The following is a 24422-nucleotide window of genomic DNA, read 5'->3' as shown; positions in this document are numbered from 1 at the left end:
TAAAAAGGAAACCAACTGGAAATTTTAGAACTAAAAAATACACTAATGGGGAAAATTTTTCAACTCAATGCATGAGCTTATGAACAGAAAGGAGCGGACAGAGCAAAAAATTAGTAAACTAGAAGCTAGAACAATAGAAATTACCCAAGCTCTACAACAAAGAAAATATAACTACACAGAAAAATGAACAAAGTTTCTAGATCCTGTAGGACTATAACAAAAGAGCTAACAATATTGTCAAGGGAGTCCCTAAAGGAGAGAAAAAAGAAAGCAGAAATGAAAAGATAGTAGACGAAGTAATGGCTGAAAAGTTCCCAAATTTGGCAAAAACACAAACCTAAAAATTCTAGAAGCTGAGCAAATTCCAAACAGGATAAAACCAAAGAAGTTTACACAAGCACATATAATTATACTTCTGAAAACTAAGAACAAAGAAAAAAATAAATGAAAGGCGCTAGAGAGAAATAAATGCATTATCTATAGAGAAAACAACAATTTGAATGACAGAAGATTTCTCACCTGAACCCACAGAGATCAGAAGGAAGTGGCACATTTTTAAGTGCAGAGACAAAAGAATGATCAACCCAGCATGCTATATACCTTCAGGAATGGAGAAGAAATCAAGATGTTCTCAGATGAAGGAAAATTCAGAGAATTTGTTGCCTTCAGATCTACCCTGAAAGAATGGCTATAAGAAATTCTCTAAACAGAAACTAAAAGGAAACTAAGAGAGAAGGAAGCTTGGAACCTAAGGTAGAAATAACATGATAATCAAAAAGATGGATAAATACAATAAACTTTTGTTCTTTCTTGAGTTTTCTAAATTATGCTTTATGTTACAACAACAAAAAATTATAACACCATCTGATGTTGTCTGAAACACATTTACAAGTAATATTCAAGACTATTATGTTATCAGTGTGGGAGATTAAAGGGACATAAAGGGAAATAAAATGTCTTTGATTTATTCTAAATAATAAATTGAGGGCACAAGTAGACTTCCACGAATCACATGTATGTAACGTACTACCTAGAGTAATCACTATAAACTATGCAAATAAATACACTGAAAAATACTACAGATAAATTAAAATATAATTATAAAAATATTCATATAACAGGAAGACATAAAAAAGAAATCTGGACAAAAAAGTGACATGTTTAAACTCCAATATATCAATAATTACATTAAATGTAAATATAAATCGTTTAAATTCACCAATTAAAAGGCAGAGATTGCCAGACTGAATTTACAATCATGACCCAACAGTCTATAAGAAACTCACTTCAAAAACAGTAACACAGGTAGTTAAAAGTAAGAAGATGCAAAAGATTAATCAAATGAATGGAGGAGTGTCTATATTAATATCAGATAAGGTACACTTCAGAACAATGAATATTACCAGAGTCAGAGAAGAACATCGTATAATGTTAGTAGGGTCCCCAAAGACATACCAACCCTAAATATGTATGCAGCAAACAACAGAGATGCAAAATATGTGAAGCAAACACTAGTAGAACTGAAAGGAGAAACAGGAAAATCTGTAATTATAGTTGGAGACTTCAGTGACCATCCTCAGTGACTGATAAAATAGCAAGTCAAAATATGAGCAAGAATATAGAAGAACTCAACATCATCAACCAGTAGGACCTAATTGACAATTACAGACCGTTCTGCAGAAGAACCGCAGAATGCATGTGTTTTTCATGTGCCCACGGACACATATGACGACACACTATATCCTGGGCTATAAAACAAATCTCAAAAAATTTAAAGAACTGAAAACTTACAGAGTATGTTCTTGACTATGATGGTATCACAAAATAAGAGAAAGGTAAGAGGAAAAAACCTCCAGATATTTGGAAACTAAACAACACACTTCTAATAATAGATCAGCCAAAGAGAAAGTCTCAAATGAGAAAAAAAAAATTGAACTGAATGAAACTGAAAATATAATATTTCAACATATGTGGGATACAGACAAACAAGTGTTGAGAAGAACATTTACAGCAGTAACTGCATATGCTGGAAAAGAAGAAAGTCTCTAATAGTTTAAGATCCTATCATAGGAACCTTGAAAAAAATAGCAAAATAAATCCAAGTCAAGAATAAGGAGGAAAATAATAAAAAGAAATGCAAAAATCAATGTAATTGAGAACAGGAAAATAATAGAGGAAAAAATCAATGAAACAAACAACTGGTTCATTTCAAAGATCAATAAAACTGGCAAAACTAACAAGCTTGACAATGAAAAAATTAAGAAGAGACAAAGATCCAATATCATAAAAAAACAAGAGTTATTACTACAGATACTTCAAAAATCAAAAGAATAAAAAGTAAATAGTACAAAAGATCTGCACACATAAATTTGATAGTTTACATGAGACAGACCAATTCCTCCAAAAACATCAATGTAGCACATCACACCAAATATGAAACAGATAATTTTAATAACCCTATACCTATTAAGTAAATTGAATTCTTTCACAATTAAAAACTTCCAAAGAAAACTCCATGGCTAGGTGGTTTAACTGGATAATTCTACAAAATGTTTAAGGAAGAATTAACACCAGTTCTAAACAATCTCTCCCAGAAAATGCAAAAGAAAACACTTCCAGTTCATTTTATAAAACTAGAATTACCCTGATACCAAAATCAGACAGACAGTACAATAAAGGAAAAGGACATATCAATATTCTTCATAAATATAGACAAAAATACTTCTTTAAAAAGTTAGCAAATAGATTTCAGCAATGTATAAAGAGGATTATATACCGTGACTAAGTAGCATTGATCCCCCAAATGCAAGGCTGTTCCAAAAACTAGGAAAATAATCAGTATAATCCACCATATTACTAAGCTAAAGAAGAGTAATTAACAGATCATATGAATCTACAGAGAGAAAGGATTTGACATAATGCAGTACACATTCATGATACAAACTCTCAGAAAAATAGGAACAGAAGGGAACTACAACAACTTGAAAAAATTACCTGCAAAAACCTTCAGCTAACATATTTAATGGTCAAAGAATAAATTCTTTCCCTCTAAGATTGGGAACAAGGCAATTCTGCCTGCTCTCACCACTCTGATTCAACATAGTGTTGCAAGTTCTAGCCAACATGACAGGGCAAGAAAAGGAAATAAAAGTATACAAATTAGAAAGGATAAGTGAAACTCTTCTTTTACATTTATTTACAGTTGATATAATTGTCTATGTAGAAAATTACAAAAAAAAAATCTCCAAAAAAGGTAGAACTAATAAGGGAATTCATCAAGGTCACAAGATATAGAATAAACATACAAAAGCCAATTACAGGGCTTCCCCGGTGGTGCAGTGGTTAAGAATCCACCTGCCAATGCAGGGTACACGGGTTCAAGCCCTGGTCCGGGAAGATCCAACATGCCGCAGAGCAACTAAGCCCGTGTGCCACAACTACTGAGCCCATGTGTAACAACTACTGAAGCCTGCGCGTCACAACTACTGAAGCCCGCGTGCCTAGAGCCCGTGTTCCGCAACAAGAGAAGCCACTGCAACGAGAAGCTTGCGTACCACAACGAAGAGCAGCCCCCGCTCACCACAACTAGAGAAAGCCCGCACGCAGCAACGAAGACCCAACGCAGCCAAAATTAAAATAAATAAATTTATTAAGAAAAGAAAAAAATCCAATTACATTTTGATGTATTAACAATGAACACCTGGGAACCGAAATTTTTTTAATATAATACCCTTTACAACGGCTCAAAGAAATGAAATACTTAGGTGTAAATCTAACAAAACTTGTATGCTGAAAACTAACACTAATGAAGGAAATCAAAGAAGATTTAAATAAATTGAGAGATATAACATTTCTTGGATCAGAAGATTCAACGTAGCAAAGATGCTAATTCTCCCCAAGTTTACATACATTGATGCAATTCCTATTTAAAAAAAGTAGCACTTTTTTTGTAGATAAATATTGCCTTATTCTAAAATTTATACTTAAAGACAAGGGCACTAAAGTAGTTAAAAATATATAGAAAAAAAGAATAAAGTGGAAGGAAATATTCTTTCCAATTTCAGGATTTATTATACATGTACAGTAACCAAGACCAAATGATATTGGTGGCAGGATAAACATAAATCAATGGAACAAAACAGAGACTTCAGGAGCAGACTCATTCAAATATACAAACTGATTTTTGAGAAAGGTGCAAAGTAATTCAATGGAAAAAAAATAGCCTTTTCAGTAAAAGGTGCTTGAGCAAGTGGACAACCATAGGGGATGGAAAAAGAACCTCAATTTGAGTCTCACACACTATACAAAAATTAACTCAAAGTGGACAACAGACTTAAACAGAAAATGTAAAACATAAAACTTTTAGAAAAACGTAATAGAAAATCTTCAGGGTATTAGGCTTATCAAAGAGTTTTCAGACTTGACACTAAATGTATGATCATTAAAAGGGAAAAAATAATAAAGTGGACTTCATCAAAATTAACACTTTTGCTTTGTAAACAACCCTGCAAAGAGGATGAAATATAATACTTCCAGGAAGGGGAAAAGGCCAGAGAATTCTGAAGGTCAATGCTGCAATGCGATATTTTGGAAATTTTTCTATTTAAGAAAAGAAGAAAAGAGATACTTCATCTCAGTTGTCTCAAAACCTAGAAATTAGTATATTTGTCTTGAAAGAAAAACTGGTTTCACTCTGTTCAGTTTATCTGCTAAACTTAGAATCAGAGAAAAGTAGAATAGTAGAGAATTTTACGTGCTTATTCCTTTCTTACAAATAATGAAACTGAGGCCCAGAGAAGCCAAGTGACTCCCATTAACTGACTGAGCCAGGACTAGAAGCAAGGTCTTTAGCTTCTAATTTGGGGTTCATTCCACAACAGCACATTCACATGATAAGTACAGTACCTATAGCATTTCATTTCAACCCTGCCAGAGACTTTCAAATTGAAGGTAGCCCTTTCTAATCTAGACACAGAAGATTCCTACAACTGACTCCAGAGATTTAAAAAGGTGACTCAAAACGTTATCCGACACGCAGAATGAGAGAAAATATTAGCAAACCACATATCTTATCAGGGACTAAGAAGTAGAATATATTAAAAAAAACTCTCAAAAACCGAATACTAAAAGTACACACAGCTCAATTCAACCGCAACGGGAGAGGCCACAGCAGTGAGAGGTCCGCGTACCGGAAAAAAAAAAAAAAAAAAAAAAAAAAAAACGGGCCAAAGGTATGAAGAGATGTTTCACCAAAAAGGACTTAGGGATGGCAGACAAGCCCATGAAAAGATGTTTAGTATCATTAGGGAAATGAAAATTAAAACCACAATGAGATATAACCATACTCCTATCAGAAAGATTAAAATAGTGACAGCCACAAGGGCTGCTGAGGATGAGGAAAAATGGAGTCACTAAAAAATTGGTGATGGCCACGTAAAGTGGTGAGGCCACGATGGAAAACCGTGTGGAAGTTTCTTAAAAAACTAAACACGCAACTGCTCTATGACTCAGTAATTGTACCCTTGAGCATTTGTCTCAGGGAAATTAAAACTTATGTTTACACAAATTCTGTACAAGAATGTTTACAGCAGCTTCATTCATGATAGCCAAAAGCTGGAAAATTCCAGATGCCCTTCAGTGGTGGATGGTTAAACCAACAGTGGTACATCTATACCTTGAAATTCTACTCAGCAGTGAAAAGTAACGAAGAACGGATACATGTAGCAACCTGGATAAATTTCCAGAGAATTATGTTGAGTGAAAAAAGCCAAGCCACCCAAATTATACATTGTATGATTCCATTTAACATTCTTGAGATGAAAAAAAAACAAAATCGTGGAAATGAAGAAAAGATTTGTGGCCACCAGGGATTAAGAAGGGAATGGGCATGGGAGGAAAGTGGTGTTGTTATAAAAGTCTCCATGAGGAGTGCTGTTTTAATCACTTCCTCTTTGCTCCATTAGTAAAGGACAGATTCCTGCCCTAGGGTTATGGGGATGGCCAAACACCTAACATCCAACCCTGGACAAATGACATCAAATGCAGCTTATTATCACATGTACTCAAAGCCCAGGGAAGGAGGACACAGCACCACACGGGATCACATGGGGGTTGCACTGGAGAACAGAGTGAACAACCAAAGGCTGTTGGAAGGAGGCTTTGTAGTATCAAGAAGACGAGGTGATCCTTGGTTCCAAAGGACAGATGTGGTTGGTTTATTTGAATAAATCCATGGGCTGCCAGGGAACGAAAGCCTACTGCTCAAGGATAAGTAGGAACTGTGCTCGTCCCCACGACAAGGAGGGTTGTTTGGCTAAGGGATCTTATTTGCTGAAGCAGAATAGGGAGGGACCTTATGATTAGGTTACTCAAGAACCTCTCTATTCTTCCTGATGGGAAAGTAACACAACATAGGGCCTTAAATTGAGGACTTATACCGTAAATCCTCTGGCAAAGGAAATGTTCTGTATCTCAACGGCATCAGTGCTAATAACCTTGTTGTGTTGATGTGCTATGGTTTTGCTAGTCATTTAGTGGAAGAAAGAGTGCAAACAGCGGAATGGTGGCCTAAGGAGCTGAGGAAGCATGTGCTAGAACCTGGACTTATTCCAGAAAGAGAAGAGTTGCTTCTGACTGATAGGACTTGAATAGACAGCCTCCAGAACAACGCAAGACTGCAAATCTCAAAAGATCATTACAGAATTCAACAATGATTCTCTCTATGCATTTGCATGCTGTCTATAGTCCATTGTTTTTTCGGCACAATTTAGGATGTGGGAATAAAGGTAGAAGACATGGCCTTCACTCCAGGGGAAGACCCGGCTTAGCAGTTTTTAAACATATGAATGGATCAGAGAAAATAAAAGGTAACACACTCCAGTGTGGTTCTGGTCAGTACAATACAAAAGTGCTCAGTGAATGTGAGAGTTTAGGTTTGGGTGTACTTATAAAGCAGGAAATGGAAAATGCACACGTCCTAATAACGTAATTTGAAGATGCAGAGAGAAATAGAAAAGGATAGGCTTGGAGGAGAAAATAAATACAACAAAAGGTGCATAAATGTATATAGTATGTTCAGTGACAGCAGTTAGTCAGCCCAGGCAAATGAGAAATTTCTTTGCAGAGTATTTCTCAGTGGCTAAGACATCGCATTCTATTATGGAACTGTCTAGTTCCAGCCATTTAAAGTTGGGCAAGTTATCTAACCTCTCTCAGCCTCATTTCCTCATCCATAAAAAGACATGAAAATGGCACTTTTTTATAAGAGGGTTGTGATGTCTAAATGTGAAAATGGGTACTAATTTGTCATAGTGCCTAACATATAATATGCATTTGGTAATTGTTAATGATGATTTAAAAGTTGCAGTCGTACCTAGATTGGGCCAGATGATCAGGGGTTTAAAATTTCAGGATCCAGAATCTCAACTTGGTAGGTCCAGGAGGCAATGAGGAACCATGGAAAGTTTTTTCAAAGGGTTTACAATCATTAAATAATATATATTGATTGGAATATTGATTGATATGCTAGAACTCTTCCACTTGCTGCTCTTCACAATCACTCCGTGATATTGGAGTTGTTATACCTGTTTCACAGATAAGGAAAGTGAGGCTGAAAGAAAGTGAGTTACTTAAGTATATACAGCAAAAAAAGATAAGGGCCAGGCTTTCTAACTCCTGGTCCAAAGCTCCTTCTGTCAGGCAGTGGTTTCCTTGGAGAGTCATTGACCCTCTTGTAGAAGGGGTAAGTTCTACCTCAGCGGAGAGAATGAGGGGTGCACATGTGACGTAAGGAAGTACAGTATGTAAAAGTTCATTGCTGCGTAGAATGAAAGTAATCACTTAGAAAAATTAATCTTTTAGTAGGATAAAAGCTGGATGGGGAGAGGTTGGATTGAGTGATCACATTATCACAATGATCCAAACATATGAGGAAAACCTCTCCCTTAGTCTTGGTAATTGGAATGGACAAAACAGCTGGAACACCTAAAGGAGGAGTCTACTGGGAAATCAAGGTATATTTTGAGACAGATGTTTTAAATCTTAGAACAGTGACCTCTATCCTTTGATATCTTTTATACTCATTAATTAACATGTCTTTTTCCAAAATGTCTGCCCAAATCAAAAACCATCTTCAATATAGGTACAAGGGGCAAAGATCCTTAGGTCTTTTTAAAATTATAATTACTGTGAAATGCTACCATTATTTCCTCTTTGGACAGAGGTCCTTGACACATACAATTGTTTTGAGAGTTTCTTTGTCTAATTTTCTTTCTCTCTAACCACAAATTTACTAGAAGAATGGTAATTATATGGTAAACATTTGGCTTTGCCATTGTTCTTAACAGTATTATAATTTTCTAACAATAAACCTGAAATTTTCCATGAATTATAAACACAGTCAGCTGTCAAAGCCCCTTTTTAATTCACAAAGAATTAGAGAAAACGTATTCTTAGATTTTTCTCAAGAACGAGAATTAGCACTGTGATAGCTTTGTCCTTCTTTTCAGTCTTTTAATGAATACTGTCTTTAATTCCCAACTCTGAATATTACTGAGTGATAACATGTTTCTTGCGTTTTAATTTATAGGTGAATTCCTTTGTTTGACAATTAGAAACATAATTAACTGTAATTTCAAAGCTTAGCTTTGATTTCTAAGAAAAGGAGCTATGCTAAGATTTAGAATAGCATACGAAGTGAAAGTAAAAGCAGTGTGATAAGATCTAAAGCAGACTAGAAAATAATTTAAGCCCAAAGACCTAATTTAGTTGTCTAACAATCATAGAACTAGTTTCTCATTTTGACAAAACTTATTTTATTTTAAAATTTCACTGACATATGTACAAAAAATGTGGTTGGTATCTTAGAAATGAAAAATCTGGTCCCACGGACAGGTATTAGAATTTCTCTATATGCAGTGGGACACAAATTAACTGGGGAATATTGACAATTTTTCCACCCTCTCCCATCCTTCTCAGAGGGTCTCATAATTAGCACAACTGTCTTCTCCCTTCTTTTCCTTTCTAAAGAACAAATTGCTAGACAGAAGCTGGGTCAATCTAAAGGATACAAGAATGGATTGAGAGGGAGCGTAGGAAAGTACTAGAAAGCACTAGATGTTATAGAAATGGGGGAAATTCTGAAAACTTGTGGAAAAAGACACTTTGCAGCTCATGTGACAGAAGTGGGTAGAAGAGAAAAGAAAATGTTAGCTCCTCCATGGAAAATATTCCTAGATCCCCTTTTTGTACGGTTATCAAAAAATATACAGGGTGTTGCGAGGTAACAGAAAAAATATATATTGGTCTGTGCCCACGTCCTGGCACAAAACTCCTGAAATTCTTGTCAATTCCTAAGTGATTAGAGCGCTAGGAACATCTCTTCTTCTAATATGTGGTCTCTGACCCCATCCCTAACACAAGGCCCCTGAAAACCTTGTAGCTTCCCAAGTGATAAGACGGCTAGGAGCATCTTTTGTTGTAATGAGGCAACTCTGGGTGTGCTTCCGGACGGCCCCTCAAAAGTTCACAAGATGTAATAACATAATCTGTTCCAATACATTTTTTATTTGTTTCTTAGGGATTTTTTACTCCATAATTAAAGCAATCATGGAAAGAACCAGATGTACACCACAAGGTCAGCTTTACTCTAATTATTCACTTTCATATTTTTGGCTGGAATTTTTAAACACCAAATTCATTCCCATAGCAGAAGAGAGAAGAGCTGTGCTATTGCAATTTCACTTGCTAATTTTAAAATTTAAATATGGGGAAGAAATTATGTACACAAAGCTGTTATTTGCCTGTCTCATTGAGTATGCAGAAGAGAGCTAGAACTCGTCATGCGATATGGGCATGACTGCATTCAAATAAGCACTCTAATTAGTCACAATAACTTTTCTTCATGGTGCTGGAAAATATAGACTATCCATACTATTAGCTCTCAGGCTCAGCTGGCTGTATTTTATCATTCTAGAAGAGTAAACGGACATCTGATTAAAATAAAAGTTGAAGGGCTTTCTCTTTTTCTTTTTAAGTTTTGCTAATGAATTTCTGCCCTATCTCCCACCCTTAAGGTTTCTGCTGTTCCAATGTTTTGCTCACAAGCTTTCAACAGTCCCTCACTAAACTTGGCACAACGTTCCATAGGCTTTTGACATCTGACAGTGCTCTTTGTCACGTGGCCCCAGGTACTCTCTTGCTCCAAATTCCATGATCTTGATATTATGGGCAATTTTTCTGAGACAATCCCATGCTCCCTCTCAGGTAAGGAACTTTGCCCATGGTGGGCCTTTTGGTGGAAAACCCTCTTCTCTACACCCGCACTTACTTCTACCTGACTAACTCCTACTTATTTTCCTTTTATCAGTCAGCTTACACACCACTTCCTCTGAGAAGTCCTCCTTAACCAAGATTGACTGGGTGACCCTGTGATCAACTCCCGTACATCTTGACCTTTATATTAACCGTAGCAATCATTACACTCAGTTTTAAACGTTCACTTATTTATATGTCATACTACACAGAAAGTTCCTTTAGAATTGAGTCTTCTTTATAATTTTATCCCCAGTACCTACCACAGTCTTCTCATGAAATGGGTCCTCAATAATTGTCGTTGAATGAATGAACAAATAAATGTGTGGGCTGCTAGGAGTTTAATCTGCTATGGCAGATTTTCCAATGGCAAACTGGATGCATTAGCAATGCAAACAACTGCCATTCCAATGAGAAACCACTGCAAGTTGTTGCAAGTAGCAAAATCAGGTGGAACAGAGGCATCTGCCTTTAATATAATCCGTTCCCTTTGAAAAATACTCACAGAAAAGCAGTTCACTTTAGACGCAGCCAACTGTGTTCCAATCCTGTGCCACACATCACAACTTTGAAACTGTACTAGTCTCTAGCATTAGTAAACATGAGTGATACTATTCTCTCTTAAATCCTCCCCTTTGGGAAGCCATGTGGATGGCTCGGATCTCCATGTAATCCATCAGTCAGTGAATGATTCAGTCCATTTTAAATTTCAAGTCCTGCTCTAACAAAGGCCATGGCTGCACAGTCAATATTTGACCACTTGAAGCTTTCGTTGTTTTCCAGGTTGATAACTGTTCAATTGGTCAATTGTGCAGAAGATAATCCCACTGACTGGCTAAATAACTGAAATAGTTGAAGTTATATTCTAGAACTTTTTTAAGTCTTTCGAAGGGTGAATCAAATAAGCCCATTAAAATCTGCTTATTTGCTCAGCAATCAACCCATCAACAACTGCCTTAAGTAACCATACAGATTCAGGCCATGGTGGTGAGCTAAGATGAAAAATTTGATGATTTATGTGTCTTTCTAAATAGGGGAAGACAGCAGAACAGGAAATGAGAAGTCCCCAGTGTTTGAATCTGATTTTGAGGAGAACAAAATAGGAAAATCCAAAACGTAATTTCAAACTCATTTTTTAAACTGAACAAGTATTATTCCCACCCTCACCCCCCATTATTAATAGCTTCGCCTACCAGGATAAGCTCAAGTATTATACATACCGGTTAAAGTACTCCAAAAGGCAGGAGTTAGCCTATAATGCTCTAGTTTAGTAACAGGCATTACAACCATAACCATGAGCTATAGTTCATGGACAGTTTAGACGATATTGAGCAATTTCAGCAGTTTTCATAATTTACTATAATTTGGGGGAGGGGTGGCAAGATGCAATAGCTTAGTGATTACATTGTATTATTGCTTCTTGAGTGATCTGGGATATAATGGCAGAGTGAGTTTAAATACCAGCTAGCTACCTTAAAAGTGTCTGGGGAGTTGAAGTAGCTGCATCTCCGAGCATTTGTACCAAAGAGGATCAACCTACTAGGTTTGATATAAGCTTTCCAATTTATCCATTTTGTTCTGAGTGCTACCCATTTGAAAGCTCTGCAGTATAATTTTAAAGCCAGTTATGAGAAATTTATTAGACACTGATGGAATATGTTGGGCCAGATATAATGGGAAAAAAATACCTAAGCTCCACCTGGGCTATTTTCTTGGGCTTTATAAAAGAAATATAGAATAGTTAATTTTGCCTTGGGATTTAGTGTCTCAGTCTGGGGAACCTCGGTCGTAATCAATCCTTACATCTTCATTTGATTTATACTGTCTGCTTACAGATGGATGGGTCTGTTGAGAAAATACCAAGTACTAATTATAAATAATCTCAATGAATTTATAAATATGGCCTCTGAGACTTCAAATTTTCAGCAATTTCACTTCCATGAAACAAAAAGCTCTCAACCTGCACTCAGTCACAGTGTCATTTGTTTTAAACAGTTAAACTGTCTCAGAATCTGACTGATGTGTAACACGGAGCATTTAAAAGAGAATGCTTTACTTCAGTAAGTTACAATGCTACAAAACACTGTCGAAACCCTGCAAAACACTTCACTTCAAATAATTGACTCAAGAAAATGCTAGGATACGTGACTTCCTAAAACATCAACCAAACTTTATTTTGGGTTTGTTGGTAATTGACTAGGACATGGTTTTCTTTGGGAGTGATAAAGTCCAAAAGAAAATGACCAAAAACTGGCTGGAGATGATCCACTAACATCCACTTTTATTGTTAGTGTTAGTGCAACACTGGACTGAGGTATCTAGATTACGAATCTCTCTTGGACACACCAGCTGGAGAACAGCCTTATCCTCAAGAACTCCACTCCGGAAATCTTACTTAACTCTGCTCACTTCCATGATCTTGATTTGAAACAAAGCAATCAAGTGTAAATAAATGTCTCCAAATGGTCAGGGGGCTTCCTTTCTCAACTGTGAGCGTTACTTGTGTTCAGAAACCTCGATAATTACCATTTATAAACCTGAGGATTAGAGACCCAAAGTCTCCACTTCCTTTCAGCTCTAAAATGTAGAAATAACCCAAATGTATCCCCAACCACTGTCCTTAAGAATGTAACCCTCCAAACCCATCTCTCTCTTGCTAGATTTAATTTTCTCCATAGCATGAAGGACCATCCTCTTTATTAAATATTTCACTTATTTATCTGTCTCCCTAAACTAGAATGCAAGCTCTAACAGAAAAGGGACTATGTTTGTTTTGTTCACTGCTTTATCTCCAGGAATGTACACAGAGGACAGATCAAATAAATAGCTGTTGAATATAAATGAATGAATACATAAACAGACAATAATAAGCTACTAATTAATAAAGGTTGTCAAGTGGCAAACAAATCTGGACTTAGATAAGGAGAGAATTGATTCAAAAATACTATTGCCATGTGGGGAAGGAGAGTATTGCAAATGGGGAACGGGGACTATTTGTAGGGGAGTGGGATAAAGAGGGGGTGATCTTGGATAGCTCATCAGGAATGTGTTTCCCTGAGGGCAGCCTGTTCTCAGTAGGAACCATTAAGGAGGTGCTGTTCTGGGACTTCCCTGGTGGTCCAGTCGTTAGGACTTCACCTTCCAATTCAGGGGGTGCGGGTTTGATCCCTGGTCAGGGAACTAAGATCCCACACACCTCGCAACCAAAAAATCAAAACATAAAACAGAAGCCATATTGTAACAAATTCAATAAAGACTTTAAAAATGGTCCACATTAAAAAAAAAAAAAAGACAGATGTGTTGTTCTGCTTCCCAAGGCTTGCTAAAGGTTGAGTCAATGTCCTGGGGTCTGTGGAAGGGGAGGTCTGATTAGTTTCGCTAAGTCAAGTTAGTGCGTATTTTGTCCAGATTGGATAGTAGGGGCAAAAAGTCAGCTAATCATTAATAAGACAAAGAATGAGGATTTGGAGGATCTGGCCTTGTAAACAAGGAATGGGGAGGGGGGAAAACATCTAAAAATCTTATCTAAGTCACATGAGGCTTGTAGTTCTTTGCAGTAAGCCATTTCCCAGAACACAAAAGTGTGGAGAGATTTCTTGACCACTGCTTTTTTCCAGGAGTACAGGGCTCAGGGAGACTTCAACATTGTGAAGGGGTTTATGTCGAGGCACCACCTAATGAAAAACATTGTAATATAAAATGTAATCAAATAAGAAATGATAGTTAGAAATTGCAGTGGACACCCTATACATCAAGTACATCTTGTTATATTTTTTCCTACTTCTAGCTCTGCCATTCTAGTAAGGTGTTACTTCGTTCACACATTTATCACACATAACAGCTACAAAGAGAGCAAGGATGGAAATAGTGTGTGCAATTCTGCCTGCCATTCCTCTCTAGGAACGTGTACCCCAAGTGAGCAGGAGCTAGAAAATGCGGTCGGATTCTTTCCTCCTTCGTTTCGCAGTACTAATTGTGTTGCTACTATTTAGAGATTCTTTTTTTCATTTTTTTAACAGCAATGAACCTCACGAACAAACCAACTACTTTTATGTGGTTTCTCTATCTCAGTAAACAATGCATTCACACCTTCAGTTGTTTAGGTCTCAAATCTGGAGTCATTCTTATTCCTCTCTGGCCTTCACAGCACATATTCAACTGACCCACAAATGTCATCAAAATACATGTATCATCTGACCCCTTCCCACAGCTCCACTACACCCCAGTCCAAGGGCATCAGCTGGATTTTACAATCATCTCCATCAGGCCAGGCACACTCCCACTTCAGGGGTCCTGCTTCCCTGTTCCCTCTGCCCAGAGTGCTCTTCTTCCATCATGGCTCTCTCTCTACATCTTTGGTTCTTGGCTCAAATGTCACCATATCAGAGAGGTCTTTCACATCCACCCTATATAAAATTGCCACCTGGGCTTCCCTGGTGGCGCAGTGGTTGAGAGTCCGCCTGCCGATGCAGGGGACACGGGTTCGTGCCCCAGGCCGGGAAGATCTCACATGCCGCGGAGCAGCTGGGCCCATGAGCCATGGCCGCTGGGTCTGCGCGTCGCAACGGGAGAGGCCACAACAGTGAGAGGCCGCGTACCGCAAAAAAAAAAAAAAAAAAAAAATATTTACAGAATATTCATGAACTAAATGGTCTGTTATTTTAAAAATACTGTGTACGACAAACCCTGAGTAGGTCAATCAAAGAATAAACTGACCATGCCTGGGCTGGGAAGTGTCCATTTAAAATATTTTAAACTCAGTGTAAACAGAGAGGCCTCCCTGCTTTTGTCCATTCTGTTTTTTCAGCCCAGAACTAATTTAATTGTCCTCTTTTTCCAAATCTGTTCTCAATCTTTTTTGCTTTAAATATATTAATATTTTAATTCATTTCCAAATCCAACACTTTTGTAAAGTTTCATATACAAATCAAGATTTCCCATGCTTCTTGTAAATCAGAAGATCTAACAGTGTGAGGCCAGCATTTTCAGGTGGAGAGAATGGGTTGGAGTCAGGTGGAGAGTCAGAAGGTCGAACAAACAGGAGTGCTCAAGCACCCACCAGGCAGGACTTACTCTAGCTGCAGTGCTGGAGCACAGCCCTGGTCTTTACCTTCTAGTGACTGAATCACTGAATTATCCCGAGGGTCCTGGGAGAGGATCCAGGACAACATGGGAACACTTAGGGAATGGAACACTTGGGAGCTCAGGGCTGCCTATTTTGTCCTTATAATCCTTTTCAAAAAAAAAAAAAAAAAAATTGGGCAGGTGTATGACATAATAAAAATATATACTGGACTCTGTCCCGAGTCCTGGCCCACAGCTCCTAAAAGCCTTGTAACTTCCCTGGCGAAGTTACAAGGCTTTTAGGAGTATCTTTTGTTCTAATGAGTTGACTCTGGGTGGCTCGTGGATGAGGGCTGCTCACCAGAAAGACAAGCCACGATGAGAAGTGTGGCATTTTCAGCCCTGCTGGCCATTCTCTTGAGTAGCGAAAAGGTCTGGAAATGGAGATAATGACCCATCATGCCGACATGAGGAAGCCCCCGTAAAATCCCAAAAGGACAGGGTTTGGTGAGTTTCCAGGTGGGTGAATACGTGGAGGTGCTGGGAGATGGCATGGAAGCACCACACCCCTCTCCCCCGGCCTCATACCTGGTCCTATGTTTCTCTGCCATCCGGATGCCCATCTGTATCCTTTATCCTATCCTTTAACAAACTGGTAAACATTAAGTGTTTCCCTGAGCTGTGTGAACCGTGCTTGCAAATTAATAAAACACTAGGAGGAGGTCATTGGAACCTCCAACCTAGAGCTCATTAGTCAGGAGCACAAGTGATAACCTGTGCTTTTGACTGGTGTCTGAGGTGTGTGTTGGTGGAGCCGGGGGAGGCTTGAGGAGGGGAGGGAGTCTTGTGGGACCAAGCCATTAACCTGTGGGATCTGATGCTGTCTCCAGGTAGACAGTGTCAGAAGTGAGTTGCATTGTAAGACACCCAGCTGGTGTCACAGAGGATTGCTTGGCGTGGAGAAAAACCTCCACACATCTGGTCACCAGAAGTGAAGTGAATATTTTGTGTGAGTAGAAAAGGAGACTCGCAAGGAAGAAACACACAGCTTGGGAAGAACTGGGGTTTCTCTACGCAAGTAGAAAAAACCTAGTTTTTCTTGCCCAAGGTGTAATAAGAAACTTGCTAAAGTCCCCCAGAGGTGATTCTGAATCTAGTAAACTTTCCACTCCTTCATTCAATCCAGAGGAAGAAGGTCTGAACATCGCTAAGGCATTTGAATGCTAGAAAGATATTAAAGGATGACCTGCAGATAGGAAGCAAAACGACTGGGTGTCCAATCAATGAAGGACGCTGGGGAAACCAACAATGGCCAAACGCTGAAAAACAGGGGTAAGTGTCTCAGTTTCTGCTCATCGAACGCTTCTAGAGATGAGGGGAGGCAGCTACATGATTTTTTTAGTCGATGAGTCTCGTACTTCGAAAGGCAAACATCCTTTTGCAGATTAGCATTCAAGGAAATTCTGCTTCTTCCTTTTCCTGGTCTACTGACCTTAACAGGTTTTCATTTATTTTGTGCTCTCGATTTCATCTTTAAATACTGTTTGATCTCTCCACAATAAAGTATAACAATGGTAGAAACTAAATTTCAAAAGAGCTTCTAAGCACAACATTTGAACGGTTACAATTTCTCCTCTAAACATAACATATCCTACTCTCCTATTAATGCCCATAACATTCAATTATTGTTTGAAATGCCAACACTTTATTCAAACTGCAGTCATCTTGGAAAGGGAAAAATGCTCAAAAGCCTTTCCAGAATCAGACTTTAACAAGACACTTTTAATCTATAATTCAGTTTAATTCTGGCACTCTGGCCGCAGTGAGTGGCTCAGAAATGGATGCAGAACCTTCACTGGTTACCGGGATGTAGCTGGGAAACTTCTACCAGAACTGGATAGAAAGAGAAACTTTCCCCATGGCCTTTCTGAGATTTCTTCCCCATATAATACATAAGAAAGCCTGATAGACTCACCAGCCCTTTCTATCACCAATCTGTCTTTTCAGTCAAGAAAGAGAGACAGAGTCCTGATGTCATTTGATCGTCTGGATGCAGCCATGCCTGAGGCTGTTGTACTCCCATTAACCTTACTTTTGGACTATGGCCAGCATGAACTTAAGGTTTTGGCAACTGACTAATACATTTGACATTTAAACTTCATGAAGATGTGTACTGTTATCAACTCCTCAGTATGGATACGGACACATGGCCCATTTACCTAACATACAATTTCAAAATGCTGAAAAGAGTGAACAGAAATTGCCACGCACACACACACACACAGACACACACAAAAAGGTGGGGTAGATTTTTTCATTAGGAATTCTTACAGGAAAGGCCATCTATCCATAAACATCAAAAGAACTGATCTTCTCTGAAGACCTTCCCATTATGACAGGAAAATGAAGATATTTCATTCATATTTTCTTGCACCTAACATTTGCAGTAGTCACGTTTCTCTACTTGCCATTTCATTTTCTATGCCCATACTTAATATGACCATTTCAAGTTTGCTGTTGATGTACAGAGGTCACTGAATTGTGTATTTTCTTTTATGAGCCTTCACAGACTTTCTTTTTTTTTTTCTTTTTCTCATTTGTTTTTGCCTGCGTCGTAAGGGAGAGGAATTACTTCCTGCTTGCTCATTAACAGCCACACAATTTACATATATCATGTCACTGTGTACTTCATACGCTTGCATAAAAATCCTGAAAGGTAGATTTACCCTCTTTTTAAAGCTTGTATAAATGGAGCTTTTGTCAAATTTAAGTAATTTATCCAAGGTCAAAGCTCATAAATATCAAAATGACAATTGAAGCCCAGGTTTCCTGTGTTAGTGACTCGTATTCATTCACTAATAATAATAATAGAAATAACAATTATTAAAAACACTGAAATGTACTATGTTTTAAGCACTTTATATAACCTAACACACCTATGAAGTAGATACGTTTTTTTTTTTTGCGGTACGCGGGCCTCTCGCTGTTGCGGCCTCTCCCGTCGCGGAGCACAGGCTCCGGACGCGCAGGCTCAGCGGCCATGGCTCACGGGCACAGCCGCTCCGCGGCATGTGGGACCCTCCCGGACCGGGGCACGAACCCGTGTCCCCTGCATCGGCAGGTGGACTCTCAACCACTGCGCCACCAGGGAAGCCCGAAGTAGATACTATTTTTATCTCCACTTTAAGGATGAAGAAACTGAAACACAGAGAAGGTAAGGCTCCTGTTCAAGATCACACAGTAAGTGATGAAGTCTGGAGTCCATCCTGGTCAGACGTCAGGAATCTTTGTTTTAAAATACTATGTTCTACTGCATCTGATTCAATGATTTTCTCATTCTTTAAGCCAGGACAGTGTTTCTCAAGAATATTTTTACTATTATCTCCCTAAGTTGCCCTTGGGGCTAAAATCCCTCCTTTGAGAATGCAAGCCCTAGGATATAGGTTCCTTAGCAGAATGAGCGGTGGCTCCTTCATCTGTATCACTTCTGCTAACCAACATGAACCCCTATTTTTTGTGATCTTTGTCTTTGTTCTGTGGGTCACTCGGCTATATTCATTGCCTTGAATGAGCAGTATTCACCCCAAAGCAGAATAAATTTCATAGTACCTTTGGTCAACAGTACATTTTCAGCAGAAACTGGAAAAAACAACCCTGCCCAGCTTCCCTCAGCCACCCACCCAGCTTTCCTAAAGGTGTAAGAAGTTGGCATTTTTAATTTAAAGCTGTGATCTACAAAAGGATTTTCCAATGGAGAGCTCTAAAAATTCCTTTGTGGGAACACTTAATTCAAGCCTATTTTCTGAAGAAAAAAATATATTTCTCTTTGTAATGTTGGAGTACAATCTAAAGATTTTCCAAAGAACTTGATTTTGGGCTTTCCCAGATTTTGAGAGTGTTTTTCCCCCAGACTCTAGAAAATTGCCTCCCATTTCTCTAAGTAAAAGGAAACTGTTTAGAAGAAGAAGAGTAATTTTTTTCTATTCAAATTTTTCTCTGCGGTGATGTTACTTAGTACCCCTGTGAGAAAACCGCTGTTACTATTTTATTTCTACCTTTGTCATGTTTCTAAATTCATTTATGACCAATGCAATCTCTGTTTTATTTGATGACTACCACTAAAAGATGAATTATGAATTAATAGGGAATTGTTCATTTCAGCACAATCAATAACAACTTTAATAAGTGAGGATTGCCAATAAAGGACCAATAGATCATTATGGCAAGCATTCATAACCTACACTAAACTCAATGTGACCAATATATAAAAAAATATTGGAAATTTATTACACATATCTAGGAGTAAAGTTATGCTCACCTTAGACTTGAGTTATACTTGTGGACTCGAATCGATATGATAATGAGAGCTATTTTCAAGGCCTTGGGAGCAGGTTTTTATGCCAGAGACCAGAGGGTAAATTTAATTGACACTTCCCTGGTCATCTGTGTAGCCTTCACATGAAATTTCGATTCAATTTTGACTTCAAATGGGAACTCCCACCAATCTAAACACCTTGTTGAAGCAGCAGAAAATGAATTATGTGGATAACAATATTTCACCAGGCTCGAAACTCAGCTGTGTTATGTCCAAAGCAGTAAAACTGTGTAAATAAATTGCTAAGTCCCAGTGAAACTGAGACTTGTAGCTCATGCTTTAAAGCCAGGATGGCTAGTTAAAAAGAGAGAGAGAGAGAAGAAAAATCATTCCTTTGACTTGGCACATTTTATTGTGATTTTCAAGTTCAAGTGAATGTTGGAGCCAAAAGCTATCCTATTAGACCTAAATACCTTCAAAATAATATTAAGTTCTGTGACTCGTGTGTGTGTGTGTGTGTGTGTGTGTGTGTGTGTGCGTGTGAGCATTTGGGCTTGTTTTTTTTTTCACTAAGATTTTCCTACTCAAAGATTGTTAAGAAAAACATGGTGTGATTGCAGCATCACTGTGGAGGGGAGCAAAACGTGACACCCCAAAATGTGTCTCTTCGGCATGAGGATTTAGACTGATGACTTTTAAGAAACAGAAGACTCATGAAGTCCTCCATGCTATCCACCCCTTAACTGCCTAAAAGAATGTACATAGGGCTTCCCTGGTGGCGCAGTGGTTGAGAGTCCGCCTGCCGATGCAGGGGCCACGGGTTCGTGCCCCGGTCCGGGAAGATCCCACATGCCGCGGAGTGACTGGGCCCGTCAGCCATGGCCGCTGAGCCTGCGCGTCCAGAGCCTGTGCTCCGCAACGGGAGAGGCCACAACAGTGAGAGGCCCAAGTACCGCAAAAAAAAAAAAAAAAAGAATGTACATAGAGGGGCTGTTCCCAGAATAGAGCTACCACTAGAGAAACACGCCAAGAATATGGGCTAGATGTGGTGGGGAAACTTCTCGGGGCCTGGAGATCGGGACCACTCTGTGTCCCAGTGTTTCTGCCTAGCCCAGCAAACATTTGTTTACCATTTGCTTTTGCATCTCCATGTGAGCTGCTTTCCTCTGTTTTGGAGTCTCCAACCCCTACCCCCAACACCCTCTTCCGTCTGTAGCTGAAGATGGTATTTAAGCTGTTTCAGCCATTTTGGTGAGTTACTAAGTTTTTGGGTCCGCTCCTATGTATACACGTTACTAAATGCTTAATTTTCCCCTGTTACTCTTTCTCACATCAGTTTGATTCTTAGACCAACCAGAGGAACCTAAAAGGATAGAGAAAAATTTCTTCCACCCTAACAATCGTACTGTAACAAGGATGTAATTTTCAGCTGTCGGGATGGAAAAGGTTTTCCTCACCCGTCTAAGGGTTCCTGACTGGGTCTGAAAATTAAAGTGACAAAGACAGATGAACGGGAGAAAAGCGTATAAATGTTATGAATTTTTACACGTACATGGGAATTTTCACAAGAGAATGAAAGCCTGAAGAAGTGACCAGGACAGAAAGTTTTTATACCATTTAGACAGAAAAGCAATAAATTTCTGAAGAGTTGATGACAAATTTCACATGGCAATTTTATGACTCGTCTCAGTGTAGAAGGGCTTAGGGTGGGTGATCAGAGTGACGTTCCTGCTTCTGCCATTTTCTTACACTCCTAGCACTGTTGGTGGTGTTAGGAGTATAACACCTAACACTCCAGCCACTATGGAGGATACTATGGAGGTTCCTTAAAAAACTAAAAATAGGGGCTTCCCTGGTGGCGCAGTGGTTGAGAGTCCGCCTGCCGATGCAGGGGACACGGGTTCGTGCCCCGGTCCGGGAGGATCCCACATGCCACGGAGCGGCTGGGCCCGTGAGCCATGGCCGCTGAGCCTGCGTGTCCGGAGCGTACCGCAAAAAAAAAAAAAAAAATTAAAAATAGAATCCTGGGCATATATCCAGAGCAAACCATAATTCAGAAATACACATGCACCCCAATATTCATTGCAGCACTATTTACAATAGCCAAGACTTGGAAGCAACCTAAATGCCCATCAACAGACAATGGATAAAGAAGATTCGTTACATATATACAATGGAATATTACTCATCCATAAAAAAGAACAAAATAATGCCATTTGCAGCAACATGGATGGACCTAGAGATGGTCACACTGAGTGAAGTCAGACAAAGATAAACATCATATGATACAGCTTATATGTGGAATCTAAAAACAAGGTTACAAATGAACTTATCTACAAAACAGAGTTACAGATGTAGAAAATAAACCTAAGGGGGGGATGATAAATTGGGAGACTGGATTGACATATCCACACTACTACATATAAAATAGATAACTAATAAGGACCTACTGTACAGCACAGGGAAATCTATGCAATACTCTGTAATGAGCTATATGGGAAAAGAATCTGATAAAGGGTGGATATATGTATAACGGATTCACTTTTCTGTACACCTGAAACTAACACAACATTGTAAATCAACTGTACCCCAATAAAAAATTTTTTTAAGATATTTAATATGCCGAGGTCCCAAGTTGTGTGGCAGACTTCCCTGAACCCCGTCAGAGCTAACTGTCAATAAAACTTTAAAAAATGTATATGGCTAGAAAATCAATTCTGGTACAAAGGATAACCCAGGCAAGTCAAGCTCTCTACCACTTGTCACCCATTTTCAGCACCACCACCCCAGTCAAACTCAAAAACCATTATGAGGAATTTTTTAAAGGCCCCAAGCCAGAGACCCACCAATAGCTGCTGATGAAGAAACAACAATATTAAACACGAGATAACAGCAGCACCATCTCCTTCTCACAGAATTATTTGAAAATATTTCTGAACCCTCATCTGAGTCAGAAGGAGCAATGGGGAGAGCCACCATTGAAGAAATTGTCTCAGAAAAAACAACCATTCCTTATATAGATGGGAGTAGAAAAGAAGGAAAATGAACAGCTCGAAAAACAGCATAGAAGTAAGGAGAAACATAGCAGTTGCTCATTTATTTAGAATCATCACTAAAAGTTCAGCTAGAGTGTTTGGGTCTGCACGAGTTCTCCTGCATCCAGAAACCAGGGTGGGTGTGTTACATACTAGAAGTCTCATTCAGTTGGCTAAAGTACTGTATTTCAAAAGCTCCCCTACCAGATTTGAGCATTTCCAGAGGGAGAGTTGATCAGCTGATTGACCACTTTCCCTTGAGGGCTACAAGGAGAGTTGGCCTGAGTGGGGAAGAGGTCTCAGAAGGATGCAGAGATCTCACAGGTGAGGGAGAGTAACTTCTACTGGAGATAAGAGAAGGAAAAGCAGGTCTAGTCAGAAATAGCACGGGAAATAGTTGCCATTTCCTAAAAGGAGGCAAAGACAGCAACAGTGGCAAAGCTCCTTCTCTGGACTGGAGGGAGTGGTTTTCCATGTTGTTTTAGCAGATTCCATGGAGAGCAACGTAGCTGTTACTTAGCGCTGTGTTTGCACATACATCCTTATTTAGGATGGATCAGCCCTTTCTTGGAAGCTTTAACTTTTACACATGCCATAAAATTGAGGGGATGGGCTGAAACTCCACTTTCTATCACTCTTTGTCTATTCTTTAAGTTATTTCAATGAGAACTAGGGATGCTGCCGACAGAGAATGTGTGGGTAGGAAAGGGTTTAATCTGCTGTGTTCATTTGACCATCTTTACCCAGAAAAGTGGTTGCTTTTGATTGTTTGAAATTGATTCTATACTATTACAGAATTGATTCCTCTTTCAACTTTTAGAGAAAAATTGGAAGGCAAGATAGATGATGTTTTCAGAGATTGTGAGCTGCTTCTATTTCATTTGGGGATGTAGTAATAATGGGTCACATTTATTGAGTGTTGAATATGTGTCAGGCATTGTTCTAAACTTTAAATATGTATGAACGTAACTTTACAATAGCCTTGTAGGGTAGGTACTATTATTATTCCAAGTTTATAGCTGGGCCACCCACCTAAGAAATTTGGTTCATTGGGACATGCTTTTTATCTCTAAAATGCACTGCCTCCTTTTATGCTAGGGGAAGCTGTGAGCAGATCCTTCATGCTTAAAAATAAACTTATACCTAATTCTTTGTTGTCAACATTCGGTCCATTTGAATATTGAGTTAAAATAAAGACAAAAGAAAACCCAAACCTCCATACCAGTCTTCTATCCTACATTGCAGTTACAGAGACTTCATGTTTTCTGGATCACGACCATTGAGTGCCTTTTGCCTTGCACATCACAGAAAGAAAATTGCAATTTCCATGTACTGCGTATCAAGGGCAGAGAAGGCAAGACCCAAGACCTCTATCAGAGCGTATACGAAATTTCTACTCTAAAAATCAAATTTCTCATTTGCAATGACTTCCCTTTCTTTAACCTCTCACCGGGTTAGAATCCAATAGTATATCTCCTTCAGGAAATCACACCTTGACATCCTGATGGAGGGAAATTGTCCGTCCTCATGTCAAAGTTCTTTTAACAATTATGTGCACTTAGTTTATATTTTAATTATATCTTTTCCATGTGCGTATGCCTGGATCCTTTTCGCTGCCATATGTTCACTGTCAAAGTACTGAGTTCAAATGGAAGAGAAAAGTACTTCCTGTGATCAGCTCAGTCAGTATTCAGATA

The sequence above is a fragment of the Phocoena sinus genome, chromosome 11 (assembly GCF_008692025.1).
Source record: "Phocoena sinus isolate mPhoSin1 chromosome 11, mPhoSin1.pri, whole genome shotgun sequence".
Lineage (NCBI taxonomy): Eukaryota > Metazoa > Chordata > Mammalia > Artiodactyla > Phocoenidae > Phocoena > Phocoena sinus.
This window is presented reverse-complemented; position numbering follows the sequence as displayed.